Source organism: Lagenorhynchus albirostris, chromosome 3 (genome assembly GCF_949774975.1).
Source record: "Lagenorhynchus albirostris chromosome 3, mLagAlb1.1, whole genome shotgun sequence".
In the NCBI taxonomy this organism is placed as follows: domain Eukaryota; kingdom Metazoa; phylum Chordata; class Mammalia; order Artiodactyla; family Delphinidae; genus Lagenorhynchus; species Lagenorhynchus albirostris.
In genome coordinates this window covers 104,879,408-104,902,115 of record NC_083097.1, presented here as the reverse complement: position 1 = coordinate 104,902,115, position 22,708 = coordinate 104,879,408, and the positions used below count along the sequence as shown (strand labels likewise).

Sequence of the window (22,708 nt, the reverse complement as noted above, 5' to 3'; positions counted from 1 at the left end):
TGCCCAGCTCTCTGCTTTATGATTTCTTTCTCTCTATTTTATGATTTGCTTCTAGTCTACAGGTTTCCTAAGACTCTTAAGCTATGGTAGCCAAAATCTGCTTTAATCAAAATTGGACTTGTCTTTTACTTCGTTTCCAACACGGTTTCCATCTCGCAGTCATTTCTCCTTCTGCAGAGATGGAAAGATCTCATTCCGTCCTCTGGACATCCAGAACTTCTTTTCATCACCTCTCCACTGACAGCCAAACACATCTAAACAGTAGTGACATAGGCCTGCACTTCCGGGGAACAGCTCATACTCAAAAATTACCATTCACTCCTCTACCTGCCCCTTTATTCAAAACTCCAAACTCTTCGATGTACGAATACATGGATATGGGGGGGATTAGGGAGGGGGCTCTGAGAGCCCAACCAATTAAATCATGTTGACAACTCCCCATCTGAAATTAGAACCAAGACCCAGGATTCTGTGTAGTATTAATAAACAGCCAAAAAACAAAACAACAAAAACCCACCCAAACCCAAAAAACAAACAAAAACCAAACTAGAAAGCCCCTCAATCTTTTTCTCTGTTTATTTTTCTGTATCCAATATGTGATTTACTTTTTGAACTGCAGTTCAACGTTGCTGACTCATGGTCCCTGTATTTTTTCCACCATAGACATAGCTAGTCACTTCTTATCTTATTTTGGTGACATCTGTTTTTCCTCACTATATCACAACCCTATAATTACGTAGGCAGCACCCAATGATCCTAAGACGTAGTATATAATCGCTAAATTTTAACCTCTAGCAAACAATTACCATAGGAACCAAAGGCTAAATAGAGGCATGGTATCTAAATTTGCCACATTTCTCCTTTATCTGAGACATTTAGAAGAGGTGATTATGCTTATGAAGGCATGAGTACCCAATGGTTACTCAATATGCACCTGTCTATTGAGTGATTATATATAATCAAGCACCTGCCTGGGCATAGATGTCTACCACGTACCAGGCCAGGTCTACCCAGGCACCAGTTGGGGTTGATAACTTGGGTTAGGCTGAGCAAGAGCTCTCACTTAGCTGAGTGGTGGGAGGTGTTGGTTGGAACCTCTGGGGAACAGACACTGAGATGGAGTTAGAAGTGCAAAAGGTTTACTATGCTGGGGAGTGGTATTTGTGAAAAGAAATAAAGAAAGTAGGATTGGGTGTGGGAGCTGTCAGATGATGATGCCAACCTCACAAAGTCTCTGCCAGCCTGGAGAGGAGCTCTGAGCAAAGGGTGCCCATAAAGGGGTCATCATTAGTAGAAATGGCCAGGCCTGGGAGAAGAGCTGGCCTGGGCTTCTGAGCTGAAGCAGACCTGAAGAGGTCAACAGCTGGAAGCACTCCTGATGCTAGGCAACAAGCTCTTTCTTCAAAGGGGGCCTAAGCAGTGCATCTCTGAGTCTGTTGCACAGGCTAAGTCCAAAACAGTACAGGAGGGTGAAGGATCCAATCTAAGTATATAGAGCCAAGAATTCTAACCTCAGTGAAAAGGGTTCAGATCAAATAAGGTCAGGATTTAAAAGGGTGGAAGTGAGTGTTATAGCTCAGGAGGGACCTGAGCATTAGGTTTATCATCAGCTGGAATTTAGGACTTTCTTTTTTGTGCAAGAGAAGCCACAGACATAAATGGGTCACTCTAGCTGAAAGGGCCAGGGGTGTAATGAACAATTAAAAATATATAAAACACACCATCAGTGTCTCCGCTTTAAGTAGACACATGAATTTAAAACTTTGGGAAACATATGGCATTTGTTCTACATCTGCCAAGTGGCATAGATCCCCTGTCACATACGCATGAATGAAGTCAGGCGGGATGGGGAAGGAGGCAGGCTCTGCAACGGGACAATCAGTCCAAGCCCCATTACTACAACTCCAAGTCCTGCGACCTCGAGGAAGTTATTTATCCTCACAACCTAAGTTTATTGTACATAAAATAAGGACAAAAACTAGAACCCATCAGACAGGGCTGTTGTGCAGGTTAAACCCATGTTATTCAAAGGGTGAGTCTTGGACCAGCAGAGCCACCATCAGTTGTTAGAAATGAAGAAATCTTGTGACCCATCCTGGACCTATAGAATCAGAATCTACATTTTAACAAGATCCCCAGGTGACTGTATGTGCATGTTAAAGGTTGAAAAGCACTGGGTTAATGATATGGGTTAATGTACTGGGTTAAGTACATCAAACACTTAATACAGTGTTTGGCATGTTGTAAACACAATAGATACTACTTGTTATTGTTTTTGTTATTATAATTGTTATTTTCATCCTGAATCATCTTGGGCAAGCACATCACTTAAGAACCTGAGCTTTCCAGCCACATAACACAGGGAGATCAGCTCTGTGCTTTGTGACCACCTAGAGGGGTGGGATAGGGAGGGTGGGAGGGAGGGAGACGCAAGAGGGAAGAGATATGGGGATATATGTATATGTATAGCTGATTCACTTTGTTATAAAGCAGAAACTAAGACACCATTGTAAAGCAATTATACTCCAATAAAGACGTTTTAAAAAAAAGAACCTGAGCTTTCTAATCTGTAAAATGGGAATCATAATAATATCCAGCTGCCTGAGGATTAGATCATCTTTTAAAGTCTTTTCAAACTCCAGGAGACCCTTATGATTCAAGCATGACCATATAATGGCAACGGCTGATATTTTGACAGCCTTTACGTGTGTCAGGTGCTGTTCTTAGCGCTTTACTTTTCTCATCTTACTTAATCATCCAACAGTGCTATGAGAAAAGTACTATTTTTAATGCCACTTTACAGATGAATAAACTGAAACATGAAGAGATGAAATAATTTGCTCAATAAAACACCCAGGGGTAGAATAAGAATTTGAACTTTGGCAGTCTTATGTAACCATTTATACTCTTAACCTTGTCACTATCCTGTCCCTCAAGCCAGGCCATCAAAGAGAGAGGTAAACTAAACTAACTCTAACACAATCAGTGCAGTCCGCTGTAGTACTTGATACATCATTGTTATAGCAGGCAACATTCAGGCTGTGGATTCTCAAATCTGGCTGCATATATTTTAAAGAGTGGAGATTTTTCAAAATACAGACTTCTGAGTCTCATCCCCAGAGATTCTGTTTCAGTAGTTTAAAAGTAGGGCTGAAACTTCTAATCTTTTTCTTTTTTTTTAAGCCGTTAGATATTATTCTGACGCAGAGTCAAGACTGAAAATGTGTGGGAATGTGGGTTAATAAGCCACCACCTCCATGTCCAGTATGTGATAAGTCAAACTTCTTTCCAAAGCAATTGAAAGGAATAAGAAGGGAAGAAAGGAAGGAAGGGAAAGAGGGAGGGAGGGAGTTTTGTTGGTGATGCAGGTGTGAGCCATTCTCCCTAATTCCACAACACATTCCTCATGTCTAAGTGGTTTCCTTGCAAGTTCTGTAGACAGTAATCGTACATCTCCTGAACCGCTGTAGTTTGGGGGATGTTTAACGGCACTGAGCAGGAAATATCTTGGTACCACTGAGTGGAGGAATTTATTTCACCTTACCTCCATGAGGGAGACACTCTTTCAGCCAAAAGAAGGTGACTAGAATCCTGCACATCATCCAAGACAACAGCGAGAGGACTACACCACAGCTGGAGAAGGGAGGGTGGAAGCAGGACAGTGCTTGCTGAGAAGGAAAGAGTGGAGGGACTGGCACAGAATCCATAGGTGCTCCCAGATACTCAAGTACAGTAGGACATCGGTATTTTCTAGAGCATCCCACACTCAAGCAGGTCTACGATAACAATGGATACAGCCTAGACTTGAAGCAAACTTTAGACTTGACATACATAGAGCCAGAGAAACTGCAATATGGGCCCATCCCAGCACAGAGGGCCAGGGACATTGAAAAGCATGGACTGTTGATGAGGAAGAGGGGAGCTCAGCAGAAGAGATATGTTAACAGAAAAAACCTCCCTGAGCCATTCATACAGAGGAGGGAGGACTGGAAAATGAGATCAAATTCCACTTGTGATAGCTTACAGTTTGTTGTTTATATTAATGCCAAATATAAATTAAAACTAATTATTAGTTTTAGTTAGTTTTAATTAGTTTTAATTCCAGGGCTTTGGTTTCAATTATTCTCAAAAAATCATTTTATTATCTTTATAAAGTCCTCAGTTAAAAAGATCCTCAAAATTATCATACAGATAACTGGACCAGATAAACCCAAGCTGATGTTAGGGTTCTGATACCCAGCTTGATTAAACAGAAACACCTAGAAGACACTGCCTCAACTTGATTTTGTTCTCAGCGTAACACATTATACAGCCATCCCTCCAAGGCTGTGGAAAGGTAACAGGTTAGCAAGCAATGTGGAAAAATCACTGTTTCCGTGACTAGGATATTTTGAATCGAAAAAGATGGCATAATATACCAGACTACAGCATACACAGTAAGAATCCTAGATTTGAATGGAGGGAAGCCAATAGTTGAAATTGAGGAAGGATTTAGGTTAAAAACAAATGGATGATCATTTATAAATAAAGCTTTAGTTAACAAATAACATATAACAAATTTTACTTTCATTGTTACTTAACATCACAGAATTCTTTGGGGATGCACCAACTATGAGGAACTAACGACAGCAGTGAATAATTTATGTGGAATATGGAGCCATAGATAAAAGAGAAGAACAGTTGACTGTTTTTTTTCCAAGAAACTGCTAAGGTTACGTTACATTTTATTGAACCAGCCTCAGAAAATAACAGAAGCTGAACATGATTATTGCCATTATTACCTTTCCTTTCCAAGTGCCATATCTTGTTCTCTCTTGAGCTGATACATTCTGATTACTTTTGCTTACTTTAGAGATTTGCTTTTTCTAGTAAAAAATGCTTGACTAGAACCTCTTATATTCGAATATCTTCAAGCTATAACCACTTGCTATCAAATTTAAGTAATCTCCCTTATCTTATTGGAATCCATTTGTTCATTTCCAACCTACACCTTCCATTTAATATATGGATCTGTTCTTTGGTGCCCTTTCTCTCTAACTACAAAGGAAGAATGTGTCTTTCATTATTCACAGTCATAGCTACAGCCTCACATCATCCAAGGAATCAGGACAGCTGACACAACGTCTGTGCAAATATGACTATGGCAGGACTGTGTGTGACTGAAAGACTCTGTGGGTCCAATTCACCTTGGATTAAGCAAAGGACCTGACTTCCAGGACCTTGAAAACAGCTGTGATGGAGCAAACAAGCCATTTAGCAAGGGTCACAGATGTGTGGCCTGGTTTGGGCTATTTGCCTCTTTTCATTTTCAGAAAATCTTCGGCGGCCAACACTGCTCTGAGTTTCTGATCAGGCTCATCATTGCTTGTGGAAACTGTATTATTCACCCTGGTACAGGAATCTAACGATTCACCAAGTGCTTCTGTTTGTTTTGGGTGTTTTGTTTTATGGCTTGGGGATTTTTTTTTTTTTTTAGTATTTTTGTTTTGGGCTGTTGTTCAGGGAAACTAAGGTCAGAGCTCCTTATGTCCACCTTTAAAGCTGTTAACCTTTTCTTCCCTATCTTTGATAAAACGTCCTATTCTGCATAGAAGAAATATGCAAAGTGGATTCAAATTTAGCTTTGTGAGGTGTGGAAACTCTCTTGGTTCAACGGGGGCAACTTGGGATGGAACTCTGGACAAAGAAAAATAAAGGCAGGTCTAGTCCCTCCCACTTTGTGCTCCCCAACCTCTCATCTTCAACCACTAAAAATTAAAAAAAAAAAATTAAATCACAGGGGTCTTGTTTTGCTATAACAAAAATACCATGAACTGGGTGGCTTACACAAGAAATATTTATTTCTCACATTTCTGGAACCTGGGAAGTCCAAGATCAAGGTGCCTACAGATCTGGCATCTGGCGAGAACCTGCTTTCCTGGTTCATAGACAGTAGTCTTTTCATCATGTCCTCACATGGAGGAAGGGACAAGAGCTCTCTGGGGCCTCTTATAAGGTCGCTAATCCCATTCATGAGGGCTCCACCCTCATGACCTAATCACCTCCCCAAAGCCCACCTCCTAATACCATCACATTGGGATTAGGATTTTAACATATGAATTTGGGGAGTGGGGGGAGACACAAATATTCAGTCCATACAGCAGGTAACCAGAGTTGTTAGTGTCAAGAGAAACCGAAAGATAGTGTCGGTAAAATATAATTTGTGTAACCAGTACATATTACTTCACAGGTTGTTTGTTGAATAACAGCCAGTCTTGCCTCAGGAGGGTCCCTGATGATGCACTGGAGCCCCCAATGTCCATATTAGCAGGAAATTAGTTTATCTCTTGGATCCCCTCATCCCTTCCATACATGTAGAAATTCCAGGATTCCAAGATGCTAAAAAGTCTAAGGAGGGAATCCTGTTTGTTTCTATCCTACTACTTTGCTACTTTGGAGCCAAACGCACTCCATTATGGCTGGAGAATTTCACCACTGCTACCAAAGCTGGTTGGCTTGGAGTGAGCAGGCACAGGGAAGGCAGATGAAGTTGCAGCTGAAGCCTGGACAGCCTGGAGTGGCTTCCTCTGCCCGATGCTGCTGTTTCTGAAGGTGCTTAAATAGAATAGAAGGTGCTCAGCTGAGGCTGGCCTCTGCAGTGCACCGCCTGCCCAGCCTCTAGTGGTTCCTCTAGGTCCCCTGGAGGGGGAGCCCAATCCCACAGTGCTAGGCTCGGCCAAGAAGCTCCACAACAACCTTCCTGGGCTTTCAAGTGCAGCTCTTAAGATTTCACTACCCCACCTTTTCCAAGGTCAGGAGTACCATCCTGGATGCTGATTTCAGGAACCTCAAAGACCTCTCATTCATGGAGCCAACCCCTAGAAATAGAAGCTCCTTCTATTTCAGGCCCCAGCCCAGATTCAGATTCTACCACCAAATGAGTAAAAAGACAGGAAAATCTCACCAACAATTGTTATTATGTGATCTCTAACATCTATATCCTAAAGTCTGTTTATATACAAGGCAGTCATCTTCTTTTATCTGTAATGTTTTCTTGAAAAAGTGAATAACAGTCAAATGTGAGAATTTTGAAAAACTTCCTGGGATTCATTTCACATGGGCTAAAAATGCATTTAACTATATATTCATATATACTACTAGTAAAAGTGGCTGCTTCCTATCATAAGGAAATGGGGGCACCAAGTCAGAAAATAGTTGTTTTTCATAAAACAACATCTAGAACTATTTGACTTTAAAATATGACCATTTGTAGATTTGATAACAAAAAAAGAAAAATTTTAGGGCTTCCCTGGTGGCGCAGTGGTTGAGAGTCCATCTGCCGATGCAGGGGACACGGGTTCGTGCCCCGGTCCAGGAAGATCCCACATGTCACGGAGCGGCTGGGCCCGTGAGCCATGGCCGCTGAGCCTGCGCATCTGGAGCCTGTGCTCTGCAACAGGAGAGGCCACAACAGTGAGAGGGCCGCGTACAGCAAAAAAAATAATAATAAAAAGAAAAAGAAAAACTTTAAATTAAATACTACTTTAAGATAAACAAAAAAGCTTTGGAGAGAAGTGAATCACATGTAGATTCAGGAAAAAGAGCAACTTCAGACTTCTAAGCAATAACAATAGAAGCCAGAGGTAATGGAGAAATGCTTTCCAGTTTTTGAGGGAAATTATTTCCAAATTAGAATTCTAGTCTCAATCAAACGCTTATATCTTACAGTAGAATAAAGATACCTTTAGGCATGCAAGGCATATTAGCCAGGCTAGTTTAATACAGCAGCAGTTATTCTAGCCAGTTGCTATGGTCTGAATATTAGTGTCTCCCCCAAATTTGTATGTTGAAATCCTAATGCCCAGTGTGATGGTATCAGGAGGGTGGTGAATGGCCCTCATGAATGAGATTAATACCTTTTATAAAAGAGACCCAAGAAAGCTCCCTTGCCCCTTCTGCTATGTGAGGACACAGCAAGAAGTTGGCAGTCTGCAACCTGGAAGGGGGTCCTCACCAGAACCCGAGCATGCTGCCTCCAGAACTGTGAGAAATAAATTTCTGTTGATTTTAAGCCACCCAGTCTGTGGTATTCTGTTATAGCAGTCCTAACAGACTGAGGTATCAGTTTAAGCCAAAAGGACTAGCTATGAGACAGAATTCACAGACTGAGGTGGAGGAAATGGACTGTGTTTCCACGAGTGACACCCGAGCACCATGGCACAGAGCTGCCCAGTGAGGGAGTCACTGCCTCTCACAGAAACCACCAAGCCAGGAGGCTGCTGGCACTGGTTCCAGGTCCTACCTCTGTCTCTGCCATCACTTCAGAGCCCTACTGTGCTGCTGCACCCAGATCTGCACCTGCCAAGTGGAAGCCTTAGGCCCTACCTCTTTCCCAAGTAATCCAGTTCTGGATCCAGATTCTGACTCTGGCAAAGATGCAGCTGACAAGTATAATCAAAGCCACATGTCTGCAATCCAACAACTAGAAAACGACCTGAAAAATGTCTTTCTTTAAGAATGCAGAATTTATAATGTGGGAAACTATTAAAACAATGGGAAAGGGGTGTTCAAAAATGTGGGGCAGCCTGAATAATAAATGACCACTGCACGCAGACTTGCACTTTTACCTCTTATGGACTCTTTTTTAGGAAGCGACCAGAAAATATTAGTTTCATCACCAAACAAGGGAAAGAATCAAGAAATAAGGAGATACAAAATTAGGAAATAGGAGATCTCATACAGGGAGGCGGGCAAAGGAAGTTTCAAGATGATGATAAAGGGAAGGTTTAACTAGCACTCTAGTGTGAGCAGGACGATGGCGCTTGTACAAAAGGGATGGGAATGGGGAGGGGAAGAATCAGGTAGATCACCTGATGTTTTCATCTGAAACTATCCAACAACTCCATCAGAGAATTAGGACAGGTTATAGAGAGCACTAAACTATGGTGGTGGGAATGGGGAGAGACAAGTGTTAACCCTAAGAAAATAAAAAGTTATTTAAGGAAGGAAATATAATCTTAGGATGCTGCAGGTCTTAACTGTAAATAGTGTTTATGTGGGCATGATAGTGTAAACACTCAATATTAAATGAAAGCAGTGACGTAATTATATTAGGAGTTGGAGTAAGAAGGGGAAGAGAATTCGTTGGAAGGGAAAATACATCGGGTACAAGTTCCCATCTTGTACATTAGGAAACCAAAGATAATAGCTAACATTTAAAAATCAAGAAACAGTAATATAAGCATGTTACTTAGAATGTGGAAGTAAACACCAGAATAAACAGTTTTTTTTTAATGTCGAAATATGTTGCCTTGAGGGAGCAGAAGTTTGGAGCAGGAAGGGGTGAAGACTGCTGTTTTCATTATAAGCCTGACAGCATTATTTCACTTTTAAAGTCACATATATATGCAAACATACATAAATACATTTACATAGTTACAGATAGATAGATAAATTTTAAAAATTAAACACAGAAAAAAGCATCTCTTGGTGTGCACTTGTAGCCTTTCTGTCCTTAAAACTCATACATCTGCTGTCTCTAATTCTCCCCTTTTTATGGTGCACCTGTTCATTCTAGAAACCATTCTCTAATCCTGTCAAAATGACAAACTACACTGGCCACTGGCTGCTTCCCAAAAATCAACCCTAGAGAAACTATAGAAACTGGAGGGAACTCGGATTTGAGGATCTAATGACTAAAAATGAATAAAATACAACCCTATGAGAAGTCCCTGGGGAGTCTGAAGACTCAGAAGTGTTATGTGAGGGCTGCGGAGGGGTGGGGGTATGAGTGAAAGGAGAGAAGGCTTCAGCCGGCCAGGGAAGGCAGCTAAGGTGGCTGTGAGAAGAGGGGTGAAAGGAGAGGGTCTCGTCTGTTCTCGCTTCTCGCCACCAGGGACGGTGACAGACCGCCAATCACCGAAGAAACTGGCAGCAACAGTCACGGCTGCAGGGGTCAGGAGGGTACAATAAGAGATGTGCAAAAGCCCTGCAGGAGAAAGGAGGGATGGAAAGGGTGGTGTGTACTGACCAGTTACCTTTGGGTATTCTCCAAACCCCCACGGCAGGGAGAGTGAATCTATGGAGATTACGTCTAGAGAGTTTAAATGGGAAAGACATACTAGAGAAGTTATCTGTAGATGATGGAAAATTAGAATGATCACCATCAGTTCTATGAGGCTCTCTTCCCTGGCTTTGTTTCACCTACAGGTACATCAACTGAAGGCTGGGTTGTAGCCATTTCCCAGCACATAACCTTGTGTAGTAACTGATATCAAAGGGGAAGAGGACTTCTTTCAAAGAAATAACCAGAAAGCCATAGAAGGAATACAACTACTATACAAGAAAGACAACAAACTCAACAGTATAAACCATCTAAATTATATAGAATTGTAAGAGGAAATGGACCAAGAAATTAAAATAATTATGATGAATATATTAAGAGGCTAAGGCTGATACCAGCAATGTGAAGCAAGAACAAGAAAACATAAGAAAGGACTAAACTGAGAAGTAGGTATGAAATATGTAATAGCTAGAGTGAAAAAGGCAATAGATACATAGCAAGATGGACAAAAGTGAATAAATCACTGAGTTGGAAGATCAGATTGAGAAACTCTCCCAGAGGTCATCAGGAAAGGATAAAGAGACAAAAAATACAAAGAAGCTAGGAGATGTAGATGGTGGAAGGAAAAGGGCCAACACCTGTGAGCCGTGGCTTTGTGCTGTGTCAGCTTAGCTAGGCTGAACTCCCTTTCCCAAAATCCCCTTTCTTGTGTGTTTCCAGTTAGGGTGGGCCATAAGCAAGATCTCTGTGAAAGGTTCTAAAGTTGTTGTCACTTACCTGCCACCTCACTTCACTGGTGTGAAGAAGCAGTGGAGCCTCCAAATGCTCCACCTTCCATAGATTCCCTTAAGGTTCTCTGATTCCTGAACCAGGTGTGTGTTTGGCCATGGTGATAAAAGCACCCGATTTCTGCAAGAAACACATATATTCAAGGTTAGAGATAACAAGAACTAACATAAGTTTCAGTCTGTTCACAGGTTCCAGCTTGTGCTTCTATAAGGATTCCAACTTGTCCTGCTCACCCCCACCTGACTTCCATCTTCCCTTCCCAACTACCTGTTCTGTAGTTTTAAGGCTTCAGCATTGGAAGTGAAATGAATATACATGTGTGTATGTATGTATGTATGTATACACACATACACATATATATACAAATATGTGTATATGTATATTTTTTAAAGTCATTACATTTGAAAGAATTGGGCTGGGTATAAAATTCTAGGTACAAATTTATTTTCTTTTAATATTTAAAAAGTATTTTTCTCATTTGTCATCTTGCACCCACTGTTCAATTTGATTCTTATTCTAGTTGATGATCTCTTCATTATTTCTGGAAGTTTTAAAAATTATTTCCTTGGATATACAGACATTGATAAATTTAAGAAAGTAATAGGATAAGTAAACATGAGTAAGGGTCTTAAGCAGCTACACTTGAACAAAAATAGAATAATTTTTTGAGCCAGCAGAAAATGCAATAAATTGAAATACAAGATATGGTGGGAGAAATAATTTCTAATATAAAAGAAATTACAATAAATGTAAGTGGATTTAACTCACAAATAAAAAGAAAAATACTTTCTGAGGGTATTAAGAAATAAAAACAAAATCCAAACATATGTTGTATATGAGAAAAATTCTGAAAACCAAAAGACACAAAAAGGTTGAAAATGAAAGAGTTCAAGACAGGAAGAAAAAAAACCCCAAAACCATGAAAGAAGGCTGGAATAGCAATCATAATAGTGGATTAAAAAAAAAAATTAAGGTAAAAGGTAAACAAAAAATAGAGTGAGAAGAGATAACCATCACAAACATGTATGCACCTAACAATAGGTCACAATAACTGACAGCATATGGAGAGAAACATATAAATAGTTGGAGCTTTTAAAACCAAACTATCAAAAATGTATTAAGCAAACAAAAATTAAGCAGACCCTTATCTAAACAGTATAGTGGGCTTATCCTATTAATTATATTGTTCAGATCTTTGATATGAATGTTCAGTGGTATGCTATGTATAATATATATGCTTTGATACATATGCTATAGTAGTTCATGCAACAAATAGCAAATACACATTTTTAGAAGCATACACATGTTTAAACTAACAGATTAGGCCTATAGGAAGTCTCAATAAACTTGCCAGGAACAATATCATGCAGATGAATTAATATTAGAAATTAGTAACAGGAAAGGTTTTTTAAATGTCCTATATTTTGAAAATACCATGTTACTAAATAACTCATAGGTTAAAAATTAAATTATAATCAAAATGAGAGACTATCTAGAATTGAATGAACATGAAGACACAAAATGTGTGGGACATACCTAAAGCAGTGTTTGAAGGAGCATTTACACCTTTAAATATGCTTATCAGGAAACAATAAAAGTTGAAAAGAGGGATTTCCCCATTGGTCCAGTGGGGGGACTCTGCACTCCCAAAGCAGGGGGCTGGATTCGATCCTTGCAGGGAACTAGATCTCACATGCATGCTGCAACTAAGAAGTCCGCAACCCTGCATACCTCAACTAAGACCCGGCACAGCCAATATTTATTTATTTAAATAAATAAATATTAAAAAAGAAAAATATGCTAAACATCCAACTCAGGAAGTTATAAGAAAGAACATCAAAGCAAACCCAAAGAAGAAAAAGGATATAATAAAGGAAAAGAAACAATATAATGGCTTTTCTTAGTAGAGGAAATTAATAAAACTAAAGTTCTACTTTGAAAAAATTACCAAGATAAACCTCTGATAAGACTGATCAAGAGGAAAAAGAGACAATGAAAGTAAATAAAACACAGATCAAAATGAAGATGGGGAAATAACTGCAGATTTAAAAAACAAACAGATAAAATGGATAAATTCCTAGAAAACATAAGATGTCAACTGGTACAAGAATAAAAAAGGAATTTAAAATAGACCTACAAGGATCAAAGAAATTTAATTGGTAGTTAAAACTCCATCCCAAATTGCTCTAGGCCTGGATGCTTTTAAAATTGACTCTATCAAACTGTTAAAAACACAATTCCTGTTACATAAGTCGTTCCAGAAAATGCAAAAAGAAAGAATAATCCTCAGTTCATTTTCTGAAGCTAATCTATCTCATTTCCCTTAATACCTCTGGCTTTCAAGCCATAGTCTGGAAAGTTTTCCCTACTCCCATTTTATAGAGGAATTCATCCATGTCTTGCCTTGTACTTGCATGGTTTCATCTTATTTTTATGTTTGTGTTTCTGATCCATTTGGAATTTATTCTGGTATATACTATAAATAATGAATCCAATTTTCTCTATTCCCACATGGCTACACACAGTGGTGTGCTGTAGCTGGCTCATGACAGCTCACAAGAGCTGATTGTTAAATTTTCAGGAATTTTGTGAGCTGATTGTTAAACACAGCCATTATTACAAAATAAATTATATAAACGTACAATGAAATAAATCATGTTCAAAGCAAAGTTAATAAATATTCAAAACTCATCACTTCCTGATTATTTTAATACATTTTACTATTATCAAGGTTCTTGGGGTTATTTTTGTCTGTGGTGGTAAGACTCTAGAATGGCATGCTGCTGTACATCTCTCCTCAACTCAGTATTAAAAATCATATTGCTAGCATGAAATTGACTATGGTGGTAGTATTCACATCATGAAAGTTGGCAGTGCCAAAATCGGGGCTTAAGTTATTGTTTTGTTGACTGTATACTATGGAGATCACTATGGCCAGTAGGCCAAATCCAACCTGCCACTTGTTTTTGTAAATAAAACTTACTGGACCACAACCACACCCATTTTTTGACCTATTATCTGTGGATGTTTTTGTGCTATAATGGCAGAGGTGAATAGTTGCAACAGATACTAAATGGCCCCAAAAGTCTAAAGTATTTCCCATGTGACCCTTAGAAAAAGTTTGCTGACCTCTGGCCTAGACTTAAGACAATGATGGAGAAAATGTCAACAATGTAGATTCATCTTAAAAGTGCATTTGTCTGTAGCTGTTACACTGTGAATAGCACAAAAAATTGAGAAATAATCTTCCAGTAGTTGGAACCTATTATCCAATTCAGCAAAGAAGCCACTCATGTCCTTCACAAATAAGTCAAGATTCAACATTGTCATTTCACTTTCAGCTTACTCATTAATGTAAATGAAAATATCAACCTACATTCACATGAAAGCTACGCTCATCAATTACAACCATAGGTTGGTTATGGATAAGAATTTAGCAAAAATCAAAGAAAGCATTCTGTGAGAATCAATTAATTATATGGTGTTGACTATACAGAATATTGTATATTTTATTACTATTAATAAATTACTAAATATCCTTTATATCAGTAAAATTAATAGTATACATATATACATGCATATATATGTGTATAGATATAGATATAGATATTGATACATACACACAAACACATGTATATGTGTATGTATTAAACATTTATCAGCACAACACTGGCTACACAGCATCTCAATTTCACTTATTAAACAGTTTATATAAGTGAACACAATGAAACCATTATCTGTGATTTCAGTCCAGAGCTATAAAGCAAGAAACAATGCTTTAATAGTTTGGTCAGCTGAGTTCCATTGACAACTACTATGCTGAATTTTCTTAAGTGTGCTAATCTTTCTGTAAGTAAACCACAATCTTCTATTATTAAAAATATTTATTTTTAAAAATGTATCTTATCCTTACTGATTTGAGATGCTCCCTTTATTATATACTAAATTTCCATATGCATATTATTCTATTTCTCATCACTCTCTTGTCCCGCTTGTCTGTCTGTCTATTAATGTGTCAATACCAAACTGTCTTAATTATAAAGCGTTTGTGGTTTGCTGTAATGTAACTGCAAACCCTCCGATTCTCTCACCCAATTGCTGTTCTCTTTCAGGATGTTTTAATCATTCTTCCTTGTTTGTTCTTTCAGGCAAGTTTTATAATCATATCGTGTTGCTACAGGGGGAAAAAAATCTGATGTTAACATTATTGGGCATTTCATAAATTTATAAATAAAAACAGAGAAAACATATTTTTAAATGATGCTGAGTTTTTCTATCCAAGAACGAGGCACATTTTTCCATTTGTTGAAATAAACTTTTATAACTTTCAGGTTTATTTTCCTCATGTAGGTTCTGGATACCTCTAATTAAGTTTTACCTTGGCAATTTTTTTTTTTTAAATCATAAGAGGATCTTCTCCTCCATTACATTTTGTAATTGGTTTTTGTTTCTATTATGAATGTTATTGATTTTGAATGTTAATTTTATAAGCTGCTACATTACTAAATTATTTTATTTGAGGTCACTTTTAATTAATTCTTTTGGATTTTCCACATGTCTAATCATGTCATCTGAAAATAGAGTTCTAACTCTTCATGTCCAACTATTATATCCTGCAATTATTTTCTCTTGTCTAATTAAAATAGGTAAGAGCTTCAAAATAATGTTACATAGGAGTTGTATGATTCCTCTCTCGTACCTGACTTTAGTGGGAATGCCTTAGTGTCTCTTCATTAAGTAATATGCAATATTGGGAGCTGAATTATATATATTTTACCAAGTTGAGAAAGCATAGTAGGCTGAATAATGGCCCCTAAAGATACAAGATGCTATTCCTTAGAACCTGTACACTTTACCTTATCTGAAAAAAATTTGCATATATGAATAAATTAAGGATTTTGAGATGAAGAGATTATGTTGGATTATACGTGTGGGTCCTAAATGCAAACACATGTATCCTTATAAGAGGGAGACAGAGGGAGAGTTGATATACACAAGAGAGAAAGCAATGTAACCATGGTGGCAGAGATTGGAGTGATGTGGCCACAAGCCAAGGAATGCTGGCAGCCATCAGAAGGTGGAAGAGACAATGAACAGATTTTCCCCTAGAGTTTCCAGAGGGAGTGTGGCCCTGCCCACACCTTGATGTTGGTACAGTGTTACTGATTTTAGATGTCTGGCATCCACAACTACTAAACAATACATTCTGTTTCTTCAAGCCACCAAATAACATAACTATTCAGATAGCTCAGCATGGTTGCTAGATACAATATCAACTTAAATACTTTAAACTTACAAAATCATAAAAGGCATATTATAAAATAAAGATAAAGTGACATTCACAGTTCAAAACTATATAGTATCTAGGAATTAATTTAGAAAAGACTGCCATGGAGAAAAATTAAAGATTCAATGAAGAATATACAGATGATCTCAGGCTTCCCTGGTGGCGCAGTGGTTGAGAGTCCGCCTGCCGATGCAGGGGACACGGGATCGTGCCCGGTCCGGGAAGATCCCACATGCTGCGGAGCGGCTGGGCCCGTGAGCCATGGCCGCTGAGCCTGTGCGTCCGGAGCCTATGCTCCACAACGGGAGAGGCCACAACAGTGAGAGGCCCGCGTACCGCAAAAAAAAAAGAATATACAGATGATCTGAATGAAAGGAGAGACAATTCAAATTATTGAATGAGATGACTTAATATTATAAAGATGATAAATACCCTCAACTTGATCTACATATTCAGTGCAATATCAATCAAAATGCCGGTTGCATTTTTTGAAGAATTTATAAATTGAGTCTAAAAATTCTATAAGGGGAGACCTTCAAGACGGCAGAGGAGTAAGACATGGAGATCACCTTCCTCCCCACAAATACATCAAAAATACATCTACATATGGAACAACTCCTGCAGAACAACTACTGAACGCTGGCAGAAGACCTCAGACTTCCCAAAAGGCAAGAAAATCCCCACATACCTGGGTAGGGCAAAAGAAAAAAGAATAAACAGAGACAAAAGAATAGGAACCGGACCTGCACCTCTGGGAGGGAGCTGTGAAGGAGGAAAAGTTTCCACACACTAGGGAGCCCCTTCACTGGCGGGGATGGGTGGTGGACAGGGAGGAAGCTTTGGAGCCACGGAGGAGAGCACAGCAACAGGGGTGCAGAGGTCAAAGTGGAGAGGTTCCCGCACAGAGGATCGGTGCCGACCAGCACTCACCAGCCTGAGAAGCTTGTCTGCTCACCTGCCGGGGCGGGTGGCGGCTGGGAGCTGAGGCTCGGGCTTCAAAGGTCAGAGGCCAGAGAGAGGACTGGGGTTGGTGGCATGAACACAGCCTGAAGGGGGCTAGTGCACCACAGCTGGTCAGGAGGGAGTCAGGGAAAAAGTCTGGAGCTGCCTAAGAGGCAAGAGACCATTGTTTCAGGATGTGCAAGGAGAGGGGATACAGAGCACTGCCTAAATGAGCTCCAGAGACGGTGCGAGCCATGGCTATCAGCTCAGACCACAGAGACAGGCATAAAATGCTAACGCTGCTGCCACTACCACCAAGAAGCCTGTGTGCAAGCACAGGTCACTATCCACACCTCCCCTCCTGGGAGCCTGTGCAGCCCGCCACTGCCAGGGTCCCGTGATCCAGGGACAACTTCCCCAGGAGAACACACGGCACGCCTCAGGCTGTTGCAATGTCACGCTGGCCTCTGCCACCACAGGCTTGCCCCGCATTCCAATTATGACTACTGTACCCCTCCCTCTCCCTGGCATGAGTGAGCAAGAGAGCCCTAATCAGCAGTGGCTTTATCCCCCTCTGGTCAGGGTGGGAAACAGATGACTGAGGGTGCCCTACATGCAGAGGCAGGGCCAAAACCAAAGCTGAAACCCAGGAGCTGTGCGAACAAAGAAGAGAAAGCAAAATTTCTCCATGCAGCCTCAGGAGCAGCGGATTAAATCCCGACAATCAACTTGATGAACCCTGCGTCTGTGGGATACCTGAATAGACAACGAATGTTCCCAAAACTGAGGCCGTAGACGTTGGGAGCAATTGTAGACTTGGGGTTTGCTTTCTGCATCTGTTTTGTTTCTGGTTTTTATATTTATCTTAGTTTAGTTTTGAGTGCTTGTTATCATTGGTGGATTTGTTTATTGGTCTTGTTGCTCTCTCCTTTACTTTTTTATATATTTTTTCTCTTTTTGTGAGTGTGTATGTATATGTGTCTCTGTGTGATTTTGTCTGTTTAGGTTTGCTTATACCATTTGTCCTAGGGTTCTCACTGTTCGTTTTTTTGGTTTGTTTGTTTGTTTGCTTGCTTTTTATGAGTGTGTGTATGTTTCTTTGTGCCATTTTTGTCTGTTTAGTTTTGCTTTTGCTATTTGGTTTGGGGTTCTATCAGTTTGTTGGGGGTTTTTTATCCTTTTTTTCTTCTGAGCCCTGTGGCTGGCAGGGTCTTAATGCTCCGGCCAAGTGTCAGGCCCGAGCCTCCAAGATGGGAGAGCCAAGTCCAGGACATTGGACCACAACAGACCTCTGGCCCCGTGTAACATCAATCAGCGAAAGCTCTTGAGATCTCCATCTCAACGCTAAGACCCAGCTCCACCCAACAGCCAGCAAGCTCCAATGCTGGAAGACCACGCCAAACAACTAGCAAGACAGGAACACAACCCCACCCATTAGCAGAGAGGCTGCCTAAAGTCATACTAAGTTCAAAGACAACCCAAAACACCACCAGACGCGGCCCTGCCCACCAGAAGGACAAAATCCAGCCCCACCCACCAGAACACAGGCACCAGTCCCCTCCACAAGAAAGCCGACAAAACCTCACCCACTGGGGGCAGACACCAAAAACAATGGGAACTACAAACATGCAGCCTGTGAAAAGGAAACCTCATTAAGTTAAACAGAATGAGAAGACAGAGAAATATGCAACATATGAAGGAGCAAGGTAAAAACCCACCAGACCAAACAAATGAAGAGGAAATAGGCAGTGTACCTGAAAAAGAATTCAGAGCAATGATAGTAAAGATGACACAAAATCTTAGAAACAGAATGGAGGGAATACAAGAAACGTTTAACAAGGACCTATAAGAACTACAGAGCAAGCAAAAAAAGATGAACAACACAATAAATGAAATTAAAAATTCTCTAGAAGGAATCAATAGCAGAATAACTGGGGCAGAAGAACGGATAAGGGACCAGGAAGATGAAATAGTGGAAATAACTGCCGCAGAGCAGAAAAAAGGAAAAAGAATGAAAAGAATTGAAGCCAGTCTCAGAGACATCAGGGACAACATTAATTGCACCAACATTTGAAGTATAAGGGTCCCAGAAAAAGAAGAGAAGAAGAAAGGGACTGAGAAAATATTTGAAGAGATTAGAGTTGAAAACTGCCCTAAAATGGGAAAGGAAATAGTCATCAAGTCCAAAAAGTGCAGAGTCCCATACAGGATAAATCCAAGGAGAAACATGCCAAGACACATATTAATCAAACTATCAAAAATTAAATACAAAGAAAAATTACTAAAAGCAGGAAGGGAAAAACAACAAATAACATACAAGGGAATTCCCATAAGGTTAACAGCTGATCTTTCAGCAGAAGCTCTGCTAGCCAGAAGGGAGTGGCAGGACATATTTAAAGTGATGAAAGGGAAAAACCTACAATGAAGATTACTCTAACCAGCAAGGATCTCATTCAGATTCGACAGAGAAATTAAAACCTTTACAGACAAGCAAAAGCTAAGAGAATTCAGCACTACAAAACCAGCTTTACAACAAATGCTAAAGGAACTCTCTAGGCAGGAAACACAAGAGAAGGAAAACACCTACAATAACAAACCCAAAACAATTAAGAAAATGGTAATAGGAACATACATATCAATAACTACCTTAAATGTAAATGTATTCAATGCTCCAACCAAAAGACACAGACTGGCTGAATGGATACAAAAACAAGACATGTATATATGCTGTCTACAAAACACCCACTTCAGACCTAGGGACACATACAGACCAAAGTGAGGGGATGGAAAAAGATATTCCATGCAAATGGAAATCAAAAGAAAGCTGGAGTAGCAATTCTCATATCAGACAAAATAGACTTTAAAATAAAGACTATTACAAGAGACAAAGAAGGACACTACATAATGATCAAGGGATCAATCCAAGAAGAAGATATAACAATTGTAAATATTTATGTACCCAACATATAAGCACCTCAATACACAGGCAAATGCTAACAGCCATAAAAGGGGAAATCGACTGTAACACAAAAATAGTAGGGGACTTTAACACCCCACTTTCACCAATGGAAAAATCATCCAAAATGAAAATAAATAAGGAAACACAAGCTTTAAATGACACATTAAACATGATTAAACTGATATTTATAGGGCATGCCATCCAAAAACAACAGAATACACTTTCTTCTCAAGTGCTCATGGAACATTCTCCAGGATAGATCATACCTTGGGTCACAAATCAAGCCTTGGTAAATTTAAGAAATTTGAAATTGTACCAAGTATCTTTTCTGTCCACAACACTATGAGACTAGATATCAATTACAGGGAAAAATCTGTAAAAATTACAAACACATGGAGGCTAAACAACATGCTATGAAATAACCAAGAGATCACTGAAGAAATCAAAGAGGAAATCAAAAAATACTTACAAACAAATGACAATGAAAACAAGATGACCCAAAACCTATGGGATGCAGCAAAAGCAGTTCTAAGAGGGAAGTTTATAGCAATACAGTCCTACCTCAAGAAACAAGAAAAATCTCAAATAACAACCTAAACTTACACCTAAACCAATTAGAGAAAGAAGAACAAAAAAACCCCAAAGTTGGCAGAAGGAAAGAAATCATAATACCAGAACCGAAATAAATGAAAAAGAAATAAAGGAAACAATAGCAAAGATCAATAAAACTAAAAGCTGGTTCTTTGAGAACATAAACAAAGTTGATAAACCATTAGCCAGACTCATCAAGGAAAAAAGGGAGAAGACTCAAATCAATAGAATTAGAAATGAAAAAGGAGAACTAACAACTGACACTGCAGAAATACAAAGGATCATGAGAGATTACTACAAGCAACTATATGCCAATAAATGGACTATATGCCAATAAATGGACCTGGAAGAAATGGACAAATTCTTAGAAAAGTACAACCTTCCAAGACTGAACCCGAAGAAATAGAAAATATGAACAGACCAATCACAAGCACTGAAATTGAGACTGTGATGTAAAATTTTCCAACAAACAAAAACCCAGGACCAGGTGGCTTCAGAGGTGAATTCTATCAAACATTTAGAGAAGAGCTAACACCTATCCTTCTCAAACTCTTCCAAAATATAGCAGAGGGAGGAACACTCCCAAAGCCATTTTACGAGGCCACCATCACCCTGATACCAAAACCAGACAAAGATGTCCCCAAAAAAGAAAACTATAGGCCAATATCACTGATAAACATAGATGCAAAAATCCTCAACAAAATACTAGCAAACAGAATCCAACAGCACATTAAAGGGATTACACACCATGATCAAGTGGGGTTTATCCCAGGAAGGCAAGGATGCTTCAATATACGTAAATCAATCAATGTGATACACCATATTAACAAACTGAAGGATAAAAACCATACGATCATCTCAATACATGCAGAAAAAGCTTTTGACAAAATTCAACATGCATTTATGATAAAAACTCTACAGAAAGTAGACACAGAGGGAAACTTCCTCAACATAATAAAGGCCATATATGACAAACCCACAGCAAACATCATTCTCAGTGGTGAAAAACTGAAAGCATTTCCTCTAAGATCAGGAAGAAGACAGGATGTCCACTCTCACCACTATTATTCAACATAGTTTTGGAAGTCCTAGCCACAGCAATCAGAGAAGAAAAAGAAATAAAAGGAATACAGATTTGAAAAGAAGAAGTAAAGCTGTCACTGTTTGCAGATGACATGATACTCTACATAGAGAATCCTAAAGATGCTACCAGAAGACTACAGAGCTAATCAATGAATTTGGTAAAGTTGCAGGATACAAAATTAATGCACAGGAATCTCTTGCATCCCTATACACTAACGACCAAATATCTGAAAGAGAAATTAAGGAAACACTCCCGTTTACCAATGCAACAAAAAGAAAAAAATACCTAGGAATAAACCTACCTAAGGAGACAAAAGACCTGTATGCAGAAAATTATAAGACACTGATGAAAGAAATTAAAGATGATATAAACAGATGGAGAGATATACCATGTTCTTGCATTGGAAGAATCAACATCGAGAAAATGACTATACTACCCAAAGCAATCTACAGATTCAATGCAATCCCTATCAAACTACCAATGGCATTTTTCACAGAACTAGAACAAAGAATTTTACAATTTGTATGGAAACACTAAAGACTCCAAACAGCCAAAGCAATCTTGAGAAAGAAAAACAGAGCTGGAGGAATCAGGCTTCCGGACTTCAGACTATACTACAAAGCTACTGTAATCAAGACAGTATGGTACTGGCACAGAAACAGAAATATAGATCAATGGAACAGGTTAGAAAGCCCAGAGATAAGCCCATGCACATATGGTCACCTTATCTTTGATAAAGGAGGCAAGAATATACAATCAAGAAAAGACAGCCTCTTCAATAAATGTTGCTGGGAAAACTGGACAGCTACATGTTAAAGAATGAAATTAGAACACTTCCTAACACCATATACAAAAATAAACTCAAAATGGATTAAAGACCTAAATGTAAGGCCAGACACTATAAACCTCTTAGAGGAAAACATAGGCAGAACACTCTATGACATAAATCACAGCAAGATCCTTTTTGACTCACCTCCTAGGGAAACGGAAATAAAAACAAAAATAAACAAATGG

General features: G+C 39.2%; 1 protein-coding gene across 1 annotated transcript in view; it reads right to left on the bottom strand.

Moving 5' to 3' along the window:
* Positions 1 to 22,708, bottom strand: part of MEGF10 (multiple EGF like domains 10) — a 362,791-nt gene that overhangs the window by 249,501 nt on the left and 90,582 nt on the right. The window contains exon 2 of the mRNA XM_060143502.1: positions 10,820 to 10,951. The gene's annotated coding sequence lies outside the window, so the exon portion shown is untranslated. The remainder of the gene's footprint in view (positions 1 to 10,819; positions 10,952 to 22,708) is intronic.